The 12,149-nt window shown below is 35.7% G+C and overlaps 1 pseudogene; it reads left to right on the top strand.

Annotated features, from left to right (window-relative positions):
- On the top strand, nucleotides 5,522-10,629 carry LOC107625342 (annotated as a pseudogene).

Below are 12,149 nucleotides of genomic sequence, written 5' to 3' on the forward strand. Positions count from 1 at the left end.
CTAGTTGCATTAGAAAGCTAACATCTGGGGCTTCGAAATGATATAAAATTTGCCATATGTTGCTTCACGCTAAGGGGCGTGCACGCGCCATATACGCGTGCGCGCCGATTCTGCCGTGGCCTAGTAAGGTGAAATCGCCCCCAGCGATTTCTGAAGCACTTTGGGCCCAACCCAACTCATTTCTAATGCTATTTCATGCAGAAGTCAAGCTTGGGCAAAGGGGGGAGCAATTGTTTAGTAGTATAGCATCATGTAGGTTAGTTTCTAGAGAGAGAAGCTCCCTCTTCTCTCTAGAATTAGGTTAGGTTAATTTTCATCTTAGATCTAGGTTTAATTACATGTTTTTATCTTGTTTCTTTTATGAATTCTTGCTTCTACTCTTTCATTCTCTTGATTTGTAGTGTTAATTTCCCTTTTGTGCTCTCTTTTATGTTCATGCACTCATGATGGATTTGGTTTACATTTAATGCAAATTTAATGTTTGACGCTCTTTTTATTAATGAATTGAGTTGTTGATTTACTTTTCTTGCAATTTGTAGTTGGTAGATTTTACTATTCTTGCACATTTATTATGCTTTCCTTTTATGCCTTCCAAGTGTTTGATAAAATGCTTGGTTGGATGTTAGAGTAGATTTTGAGCATTCTTGGCTTGGAAAGAGTAATTAGGCAATCTTGAGTCATGAGAACCCAACTCATGTTGGTGATCTAGAGTTGTTAGCTAATATTGTTTCCATTGACGCTAATCTTTTGCTAATTAAATTAGTGAGTTGATTAGGACTTTTGGATTGAGATTAGCTAGTCTTGTTAGACTTTCTCTCATGAAAGATAATATGATACCTTCTTCCAATGTTGGAGATGACGTAATAAGATAAATTCTTGTTATTATTGTGGTATGATTGATTAGTCTTGTTTGACTTTCTCCCGATTTGTTGGAGTTAACTAAATAAGATGAATTAATCATTGCATGACTAGGATAGAAAGCCTATGATCTCAATCTTTGCCATGAATGTCTCTCTTTATTAATTTCTTTCTTTAATTGCTCTCTTTATTTTTCTTGTCATTTATTCTCTTGTCCTCTTATCAACCAAAAACCCCCTAACCCCTTGCATTTTCATAGCCAATAATCATTCACTTTATTGCAATTCCTCGTGAGACGACCCGGAGTCCAAATACTCCGGTTAATTTTCATTTGGGGTTTGTACATGTGACAACCAAATTTTTGCATGAAAGGACTATTGTTTGGTTTAGAAACTATACTTTACAACGAGAATTCATTAGTGAAATTCTAGACCACACAAAAGTTCGTTCATCAGCTCTCATGGATGAGCTCCACCTGTTCTAGAGACAGAATCTTATTCACAGTGTGTGGAATCACTGGGCTGCCTGTGAAGACAACTCTCATACCACGTGAGAGGCCTTCAGTGGGATTTTCTTATCCCTCCAGTCATAAGGTACTTTCTTCTTAGTGCCTTTATTCTCAGTGCTTAATGATGGTTTCTCAACACCAAACTTAAATTTGGTGTTTAGGGGCTTTGTAAAGCTCTGTACTGAGAGAGAGAGAGTGGGTTGGAACACTCAGTATTGCACAGTTGTCACTCCTTTAGGGAGAGAGTTAGGTTTGGGCATCTTGAACAAGATGTGATCTTCCCATAACTGCAGAACGAGCTCTCCCCTTGCCACATCAATTATGGCATTAGCAGTGGCTAGGAAAGGTCTTCCAAGGATGATGGATTCATCCTCGTCCTCTCCAGTATCTAAGATTATAAAGTTTGCAGGGATGCAAAAGTTTTCAACCTTTACTAAGATATCCTCTACCAAACCATATGCCATTTCCAGCGATTTGTCTGCCATCTCTAATGAGATCTTAGAAGCTTGCACCTCAAAAATCTCAGCTTCTCCATTACAGAGAAGGACATGAGATTTATGCTTGACCCTAGGTCGCATAAAGCCTTTTAAAAGGTAATTGTCCCTATGGTGCAGGGAATTAGGAAGCATCCTGGATCCGGCAGCTTTCATCCTCGTCCTCTCCAGTATCTAAGATTATAAAATCTGCATGGATGTAAAAGTTTTCAACCTTTACTAAGACATCTTCCACCAGACCATATACCTCTTTCAGTGACTTGTCTGCCATCTCTAATGAGATCCTTGCAGCTTGCACCTAAAAAATTTCCAGCCCCTCCATTACAGAGAGAGGCATGAGGTTTATGCTTAACCCTAGGTCAGTTAAAGCCTTCTCAAAGGTAATTGTCCCTATGGTGCAAGGGATTAGGAAGTGTCCGGGATCCAGCAGATTTTGAGGTAGTTTCTGCTGAACTAAGGCATTGAGTTCCTTAGTGAGCACTGGAGGTTTTTCCTCCAATGTCTCTGTTCCAAATAACTTGGCATTCAGCTTCATCAGAATTCTTAAGTATCGAGCAACTTGCTCTTCCCTAGTTTCCTCTTCCTCATCAGAGGAGGAGTATTCTTCAGAGTCTATAATCTGCAACCAGGCATTCAAGGGAACTTCTATGGTCTCTTTATGCGTGCTGGTTTCTTTTAGTTCCTCAACAAGGGAGTCCTTAGTGGGCGTAGAACGCCCAGTTGCTCCCATTGTGGCGTTCAACGCGACAACTTGCTCATTCTCTAGCGTTGAACCCCCAAAAACTTGCTCCTTTTTGGGCGTTGAACACCCAGCCTCTACTCCTTGGCTAGTGTTCAATGCCGAAACTTCCTCTTCAGATTCGGCCTCAGCTTCTATACTGAGGGCCTTGCACTCTTCTCTTTGGTTTATTTCTGTATTACTTGGAAGAGTGTTAGAAGGGATCTCCTGGATCCTCTTACTTAGCTAACCAATCTGTACTTCCAAATTCAAAATGGAGGATCTTGTTTCAGTAATGAAAATGTGAGTGATCTTAGAGAGATCAGAGACTATAGTAGCTAAGTCAAAAAGGCTCTGCTTAGACGTCTCCATCTATTGCTGAGAAGGTGGGAATGGTCTATTATTGAATCTATTCTGATTCCTTCCGCCTTGATTGTTATTGAAGCCTTGTTGAGGCTTCTGTTGATCCCTCCATGAAAAGTTGGGATGAATCCTCCATGATGAGTTGTAGGTGTTTTCATAAAGCTCATTATTAGGATTTGTTGAGGGATTTCCCAAATAGTTAACCTCATCCATTAAGGGTTGATCTGGATTATAGGCATCTCCTTCATATGAGGCTTCTTGAGTGCTGCTAGCTGCAGCTTGTAATCCAATCAAATGCTGAGAGATCATGTTGACCTGTTGAGCCAGGATCTTGTTCTAAGCCAATATAGCATTCAAAGTGTCAACCTCCAAGACTCCTCTCTTCTGAGCTACCCCATTGTTCACAGGGTTCCTCTCAGAAATGTACAAGAATTGGTTGTTTGCAACCATGTCAATGAGTTCCTGCGCCTCTTCAGGCATTTTCTTCAGGTGGAGTGATCCACTAGCAGCGTGATCCAACTCCATCATGGACAATTAAGAAAGGCCATTATAGAAGATATCTAGCATGGTCCAGTCTGAAATCATGTTATGAGGGCACCTTCTGATCAGTTGCTTGTACCTCTCGCATGCTTCATAGAGGGATTCACCCTCTTTCTGTCTGAAGGTTTGAACTTCCACCCTAAGCTTGATCAGCTTCTGAGGTGGAAAGAACTTGGTCAAAAATGCATTGACCACCTTCTCCCAAGAGTGTCAGCATTCCTTAGGCTGAGAATCCAGCCGTAACCTATCTCTATCCCTTACAGCAAAGGGAAAAAGCATAAGCTCGTAAATTTCTGAATCCACTCCATGAGTCTTGACAGTATCACAGATCTGCAAGAAATCAGAGATAAATCTGTTGGGATCTTCCTGTGAAAATCTATGAAACTGGTAGTTCTGTTAAACTAAAGTGACCAGTTGAGGCTTCAGCTCAAAGTTATTTGCACCAATGGCAGGTATAGAGATGCTCCGTCTATAAAAGTCAGAAGTGGGTGCAGTAAAGTCACCTAGGACCTTTCTTATGTCTCCTCTATCTTTGGGATTGGCTGCCATGTCTGTATTTTTAGCTTCTTGTTCGAAAAGTTCTGTGAGGTTTCCTCCGAAGTGTTGTTCTCTAGCTTGTTGTAGCCATCTCCTTAGAGTCCTCTCAGGTTCAGGATCAGGATCAAAGAGAGGTTCTTTATCCCTGTTCCTACTCATAAACAAAAAGAAAGAATGCAAGAAGAGAAGAAGAGAGGATTCTCTATGTCAGAGTATAGAGATCCTTTGTTAGAGAGATAGGTCAAGAAAAAAAGAAAAGAAGATGTCCTTTAAAAAAGATAGTTTTCAAAAATTAATAGATAGAGAAGAGGAGATATTTTTGAAAATAGAGAGGCGAATAGAGATGAAATTTTCGAAAAAAGAAGAAAGAGAAAGTACTTAGAAGGTTTTGAAAAATAAGAAAGATAAAGGAAGATAAAAGATAAAATAAATAACTAACTAACCAACAAGAATTGAAAATAAAAGATTTGATTTTGAAATTCAATTTTAAAAAGAAAGTAGAGAATAAAAAAATTGAAAGTTTTAAATTTAAAAAGAAGATAAGTAAGTTTTAAAATTTAAAAAGAAAGATAAGATAAAAATTTAAAAAAGGATTAAGAAAGATAAGATTTGAAAATTTATAAATTTTAAAGATCAAACTTTAAGAAATAGTAAATATTTGAAAAGATAAGAATTTAAAATTTAAAATTTTAAAGAAGATAAGATAGGAAGGATTCAAAGTAATTTACACTCATATTTATAAAATTTTATATATAAATAATATATAATTTATATTTATATTTATATTTACTAAAATTTACACACATGAATTAATACAATAACAACAACAACAACAACAAAGCCTAGTTCTACTAGGTAGGGTCGGCTACATGAATCAAACGACGCTATTGTGCTCTGTCATGTATCATGTTTACAGAGAGACCGTTTACATGTAGATCTCGTTTGACCACCTCATAGATGGTCTTCTTAGGCCTTCCTCTGCCTTTCACCCCTTGTCCATCTTCCATCTCATCCACCCTCTTAACTGGGTGTTCTGTCTGTCTTCTTCTCACATGTCCAAACCACCTTAAAATTTATTTATTAAAAATAATTTAATATTTATACTAATTAAATAATAATAAAAAATATTAAAAATGATTGGCTTTAAAAATCTCTTTTAATCAATTAAATATGAAAATTAGAAGTTTCAAGTAAAAATAAAAAAAAAAGAATTAATAATTTAATTTTTTTTTCCTTCTTGTTCCAAATTAAAGAAAAGAATTAGACTGTCTAGAATTCTAGTTCTCACCTTTACGGCTTTACAAACACAGTTGTTCACTTGTTATGAACGAGAAATTGATAATTGAAACCCTAATTAGAAGAGTGACTGGCTGGTAGCTAGCTAGTTTCTTTCCCACAGGTAGTGGCGATAGGTCTCATTTAGATTCATGTCCTACACACCACTCGGCGTGATGCCGTGAATTAGGGGTAAAAGGAAAATCTTGGAGCACTTGCCGTAATCCCAAAAGCAAAGCAAAAATGGAGGGGCAGCAATGATGGAGGCTCAGGTTCTCCTTCAGGAACGCAACCATAGTGGTGTGCTTCATTAACGTAATCACTGCACTCTTCTTGCTCCATGGATTCCTCACTTCTTCCTACACCCGCAACAAACTCTCCTCACCTAATTCCAACCCAGGCTAGTTTCTCTTTCTTAAATTCGGTTGTCTTGTGGAATATTGTAGCGTTTTGAATTCGATTGGATCGTAGTTATTGCTTAATTTTGTCGAATATTCCATAGATTTAATTTCTTGACCAAATGGATATTGCATAATTTCCATATTCTTATAAATTTGACATTTTCTTTTAAATAGTTACGGATATTTTTTTCTTTTTCTTTTTTAATTTGAGTTTTTTTTTTCCGATTTCGAGCTCTCTACTTTTATCTTAATTCTTAAATGATTTAAGAATTTTATATTTGGTGTTTATAACTCGGTTGATTGACGAATGGTCCAATGGCGAATTTGGAATACGAATTTTATTGGAAAAGTGTCGCCGTTCTATTATTTTGTTGCTGTCCGCGATATGATGTGAGTTTCGATCAATAATTCATCTCAATTGATAATATTTGAACATTCAAAAAGAACAAGATCTTACAGAGAAAAAATAGTTTTAATATGTAGTTTTCAGTACCGTGTATGATACGTTGTTCAAAGAGGGTTGCTCCATTTTCCTCTTATCAGCTATGAGGGTTGCATTGTAGGTTATACTGGACAATAGCGTTGTACAAAAGGTGTGACTTACAAAATTTGTAATTAGACTCTTATTATGGTGGTTGGAAATACAATTTACCACTTCATTGTATATGCAAGCCGACCTCTATCCTAAACTTTGCTTTATTTTCTTCTCACATTCCGGAAATGAATCTTACAAAAGAGGGTTGCTCCATTTTCCTCTTATCAGCTATGAGGGTTGCATTGTAGGTTATACTGGACAATAGCGTTGTACAAAATGTATGACTTACAAAATTTGTAATTAGACTCTTATTATGGTGGTTGGAAATACAATTTACCACTTCATTGTATATGCAAGCCGACCTCTATCCTAAACTTTGCTTTATTTTCTTCTCAAATTCCGGAAATGAATCTTTTTCAGCTAATCCAAGTCTTATGAATCAGTGTTACGTATTAAGTTTATTCCACATATTGTTGACTGCCTTGCGATGGCCAAAAAATTTTAAATTTATTTGCATCTTCTACATCCATTGGATACACTTATTAGGAATAAAGTATGGGAAATTACTATAGTTAGGCATTAAAAATGGTACAGCCAAAAACTTGGTTAGCCTGTGTAGACTTGTCTTATCAATCCATTTACAATTATAAGATGTGGTGCATGCTGTAATTTTAGTTATTTATTTTTTTCTGGTGTGAGCATACTGCAATTTAATTTTATGGTTGTCCTGTTTTATACTTATACTTAGCAGACTTGTTATTAAACATAGTTATTGTCATGAATCAAAATGTCTCAAAATCTTTAGCTATTTGATATGAATGGTGGAAATGCTCCCTCAAACAATCCCTTTAATTGTGGATGTAGAGTCCACATTCCACATTCTTGCAATGAAGTTGTATGAGCCCTGTGTAATAATTGGCAGAAGGATACTTGAACTGGAATAAAAATTGGCAGAAATACCAAGGGAGTTTTACTATTTCGCAAGCATGGAAAATTTTGGCATCTTATATTGTATGTTGACTCTAATTATGAAATGCTCATATAGTTTTCACTTATAAATTGCAGCTCAATTGAGTTATATTAAGGAATCTGAGGAGATTCGTCTTGCTATGTTACCATTGGAGTTGATAAAGAGAGTGAGTTTCAAATTGGTTTTGTTTATTTATTGTGTTTCTTGCTAAACAGTATTTTCTGAGCATAACTTGTTCCCAGGATGTCCAAAGTAGGAATGTTATTTGAAAATAATTATTTTCCTTACACATTTGATTTCTAGAACAAACATTATACTTCATTTTTTGTTAAATATTTATCTTTTAGCGAGAACATTGTCAACCTTAAAGGGGTCATTTTTCAAGTCATTCAAGAAGCACTTTCCTTATAGTTGTTTCTCAGGGTACTGGACTTTATTAAGCAACTTGCCATATCTGTATTTCTTCAGCCATATTTTTCAGGGTTTCGCTTCATTGCTGAGAGGATGTGAATTTGAAAGGAGGAATGTAATACTGTCCCATAGCATGACGCTATATTGTCATTCTACTGCCTCATGAAAAACTAAACCTGTATTTTTTCTCCTGGACAAAGTCTGGTCACTGGAAGAGAAATTGTGGAGTTGTAGTTCTGCAGCTTGTCATGTGAAATCCTCATTGATGTTAATCAGATACTCAGATCTCCAATTTGTCCCTTTTTATCCGAATCTAGATTGAAATGTCAAACTTTATCCATAATTACGAGTGGCCATGGGGTATTTCAAGATAAGTGTTATAATTAACTTTTTCAACATGGCTACAAGTTCACACACAAGAATCCCCATCCACTTAAGCTTTTTCATTTTTGCATTTTGCAGTTTGAATTTTACCATTAAAATTTGGCAGTACTAATGCTTTCATGTTTTAGTTATAACTTAAATTTTACCTTAAAAAATTGGCAAATAAGATTTATTAAACTTTTGAGTGGGCCAATATTTGTTACTCAATGCTGCAAAAGTGTCATTTGACTTCCTTTGAGGGGCTGATAACGGGTCAGAAATCTTTTATTCAATGACCAGAGGTTCGGTTATGCTGAATTTTTACACGAATCATTTCTCTGTGACTGTGAATGTCTTCCTTCATAGGTGAGAGAGATTGAGCAGGATGTATACACTGAATCATAAACAGCCCAGAAGAAAGACTCGAAGCAGACTGCTGCAGTTGATCTGTCTAAAAGGTTAAAAGATATCCGTTCCTTAAATGACGCTGCCAGCCTGAAAGGTATCTCGTTTTTTTTCTCCTTGTAAATCTACTTTGATTTCTACTTTATTATATGTGCACATGTTCAAAGATCGAACTCCGAATATGTGATGCTCATCACTTCTCTGTTGTCAGAAAAATATAAATTGAGTTGAAGTGTAGCCATGGAGTCTTTATTTCATTGTATTTGGATCATCATTACCAACATGACATATGCATGAGGGTCTTTTATTGATTCAGTAAAGCTTATACGGTTAGGAATAATAAATTCCTTGTAGGCTTATACATATTTACTGTTAAACAAATGATCAGTTACTCAGTTTCTACAATTTAGTGCATTCTTTTTCTTTTGACATGGACTTGGCTAGACATGCATCTTCAGCCAGAAATATTTTGAATCTTTTACTCTATAAATTCCAACAGTTTTTTCTCATTTGCATATTACTCCAAACCTCTGAGGCTCTAAAGTCCCATTTGGTAACAGTCTTAGGATACAAAACATGGAGATATTGAGACAATAGAGACGAAAAAAATCTGTCCCTATTGCTCCCATGTTTTCAGTGATAAGAGAATACAAAGACACATCTTGGAACAAAAATATTTTTGTTTCTCCTTCTCAAGTTTTACAGTTTCCAAATGCAGCCTGAGCTTCAGCGTGCTTGCTGTGCTGGTTCTGTTACAAAAGACAGCCAATGGCGCCTTTGTTATCATTCCAAAATGCTGATTTCATTTTATATATCTTCACTCTAGCTGATTGCCTACTGAACCAACAAACTTGTACCTACAATTCAAGACATGCACCATTCTGATTGCTAGTTTTTGTAGTTGTGCTCTCTTTATTTTCAATATGATCAAACCAAAAGTAGACCTATCATTTCTTGAATTGTCATGATTTTGTTGTTACAAATCTATTATCCAAATAGGAGGGTAACCCTGAAATCAGCCTCTTCTTTCGTGGTGCTAAGGATATATACTTTATTGAACCTCCTTTTTCTTTCAACTTTCTTCTTTTGTCTTTTTATTTTTTTGTGTAATGCTAATATGAACAAAGTAATGCCAACTTTGATATCTATTTATATGTCTTAATGTAACACCAACTTTATCAACGAACTTCATTATTAGTGGTCAGATATGGCCATAACTTACATTATATGTTTCATAGATGCAGTAATTTCTTGATTAAAGTACTCGTTTTTCTATTTCAACTGGTAAGCCGTTCATTTAATGAAGTATTGTTGGTTCTGCCTTCCTGTGCGAAGCCTGGTACTTTCACTAGTGCTAATATAAACAAAGCTTAAATTGTTTTTTCACACTATGCACATTGGTCTGCTGGCATTTCTTCTACAAAATACCTATTTATCCATTTTTGAGCTGCGGAACACCACAATTACCAGGATCCGTGGGCTTCTGATACCAGTTGATAGAAACTGAGATCTAACAGAATCAGGGATTTTATTGATGAACTAGGGTTTGTGAATCACAATCCCCTTATTGAAGTATACGGTTGGAACTAACCAACTTTGGAGAGAATTTCCCTCTCCTAAACTAACAAACTGAACAGATTTGTCTGTAACTGACTAAAAACTAACTAATCCCTAGTATTTATAGGCAGCAGACAGGCCTAGCCCTACTGCTCCTAGACCTGCTATACTAGCTTAAAAGGAACAAACAACTTGTTTCTATCAGTTTGAATAAAGATTTACACTTTCCAATGGTTTGATTTCCGTTTTATATTTGCAATTATCAGCTTTGGAGGAATGGCGTAGAAGAAAGATGGAGAGGGCCAGACAAAGACAAATGGAGAAAAACGGAATAACCTCCTCTCAAGCGTGAGAACTATATGACTTATAGTACAGGATTTAGCTCCTTTAAAGTGATAACATTGGAAAGGGGAGAAAGTGAGCTCTTATTATATGCGAGTCCAACTAACTTGATTCGAAGTTGATCAGAGACTCATTTTCTCCCTTTAACAACATGATCACTTTATGAGAATCCAATCCAATAGTACAAATGAAGGTTAACATGTTTACTTAAATGTGTAACGGGACAAATAGTAATGATTAGTGCACACACTGTATAGCAACAATCATAAGCCGGTGCTGAGTATTATCATTATAGCTGACTTCTGTTGTAAATGCTATTTCCTCTAAGACACAATTTGGTTGTGCATTGCTTGATACACTATGGTTCATCTTCTACTTTTTACATTATTGTTCTTGTTTAACGGAGATACCATATGATTCCATGTCATCCTGTTTACTCCGTGCCTGAAATGAAGCAAAAGCCATAGTTGCCAAGATTTAAAGTGCAATACATGCTGAATTTTATTTATTTTTATTGGAATAGGTTTTTATAAAACTGACCTTCGAATTAGAAATTTATATAATGTAAGATCACATTTATAAAATTTCTTGTTAATCTAAAATCATTTGGTATACGGTTTCATATAGATCGAAATTGATTGTAGTGTCAGGTTTAAAATATACATGGATATGAATTCTAAGAGTATTAGTGTAGTTTGTTTTCAAACTTTACAACTAGCTATTGTATTATAAGTATTTATGGTATAAATCATTTTTAGAACAGCAAATAAGTCGTTTTATATAAGGTACGATATATTTTCTGTTAGGCATTCGACAGTCAATATAAAAACTTAGTTGAATCTACATTGCATGGAACAAAGACGTTATTGTGCCAAAGCTAGGTCATTATCCGAAAGTAAGGTGCTGTATGGCTCGCGTACAGTGTCAAATGAACAAGAGTCGTTGTATCGGTACCCGAGTGTAGTGTTAAATGAGTAAGAGTTTCTGCGTTTTCGTGAATGGACGAGAATAAATAAGATAGTTCACAAAGAAAAAAGTAAAAGTAAACGTTAGAGCGATAGAATGTTGAGATTTGTGACATGGAATATAGACACTCTAACAGGAAAATCTATGGAGGTGGTGGATATCATGACGAGGAGGAAGATTAACATCATGTGCCTACAAGAAACAAAATAAGTCGGTGGGAAGGTTAGGGAGTTAGATACTTTTGGATTCAAATTTTGTTATACAGAAAAGGTGAAGAATAGGAATTGGGTAGGTATTATCGTGGATAAGCAGTGGAAGAAGGATGTAGTGGATGTCAAGAAGGTGGGAGATCGGATCATCTCTATCAAACTTGTGGTGGAAGAAGGTACTTTTCATGTGATTAGCACCTGTGCAATTTGGACGAGCAACACAAGATAAAGTTTTGGGAGGATCTAGAGAGTTTGCTCCAAGACATACCTTCGGGAGATAAGATTTTCTTAGGAGGAGATTTAAATATCCATGTTGGAAGAGAAGTGAATGGGTATGAAACTATTTACGGAGGCCATGGTTTTCGGGTGGTCAATACCAAGGATAAAACTATTTTGGACTTTTCCTCAATATTTGACTTTCTCATCGCAAATACATGTTTTAAAAAGAGAGACGAATATCTTATAACTTATAGGAATGGATGACACTCTCTCAAATCGACTTCTTGTTGACGAGAGTCAACTGATAAACCACAATTTTATGGTTTATTTTGGATTGAAATAAGTGAATTTTATCAATTTATCTTGCTTTTATTCACTGAAATAGCATGGTTTTGCGAATTTCTCCTAATTGTACTTAATGATTAAAAACATGCTTTTTGTGCTTTAAAATCGCTAAATTTAATTCACTTAAATTCCA

This window comes from Arachis ipaensis, chromosome B02 (assembly GCF_000816755.2).
Source record: "Arachis ipaensis cultivar K30076 chromosome B02, Araip1.1, whole genome shotgun sequence".
Classification (NCBI taxonomy): Eukaryota; Viridiplantae; Streptophyta; class Magnoliopsida; order Fabales; family Fabaceae; genus Arachis; species Arachis ipaensis.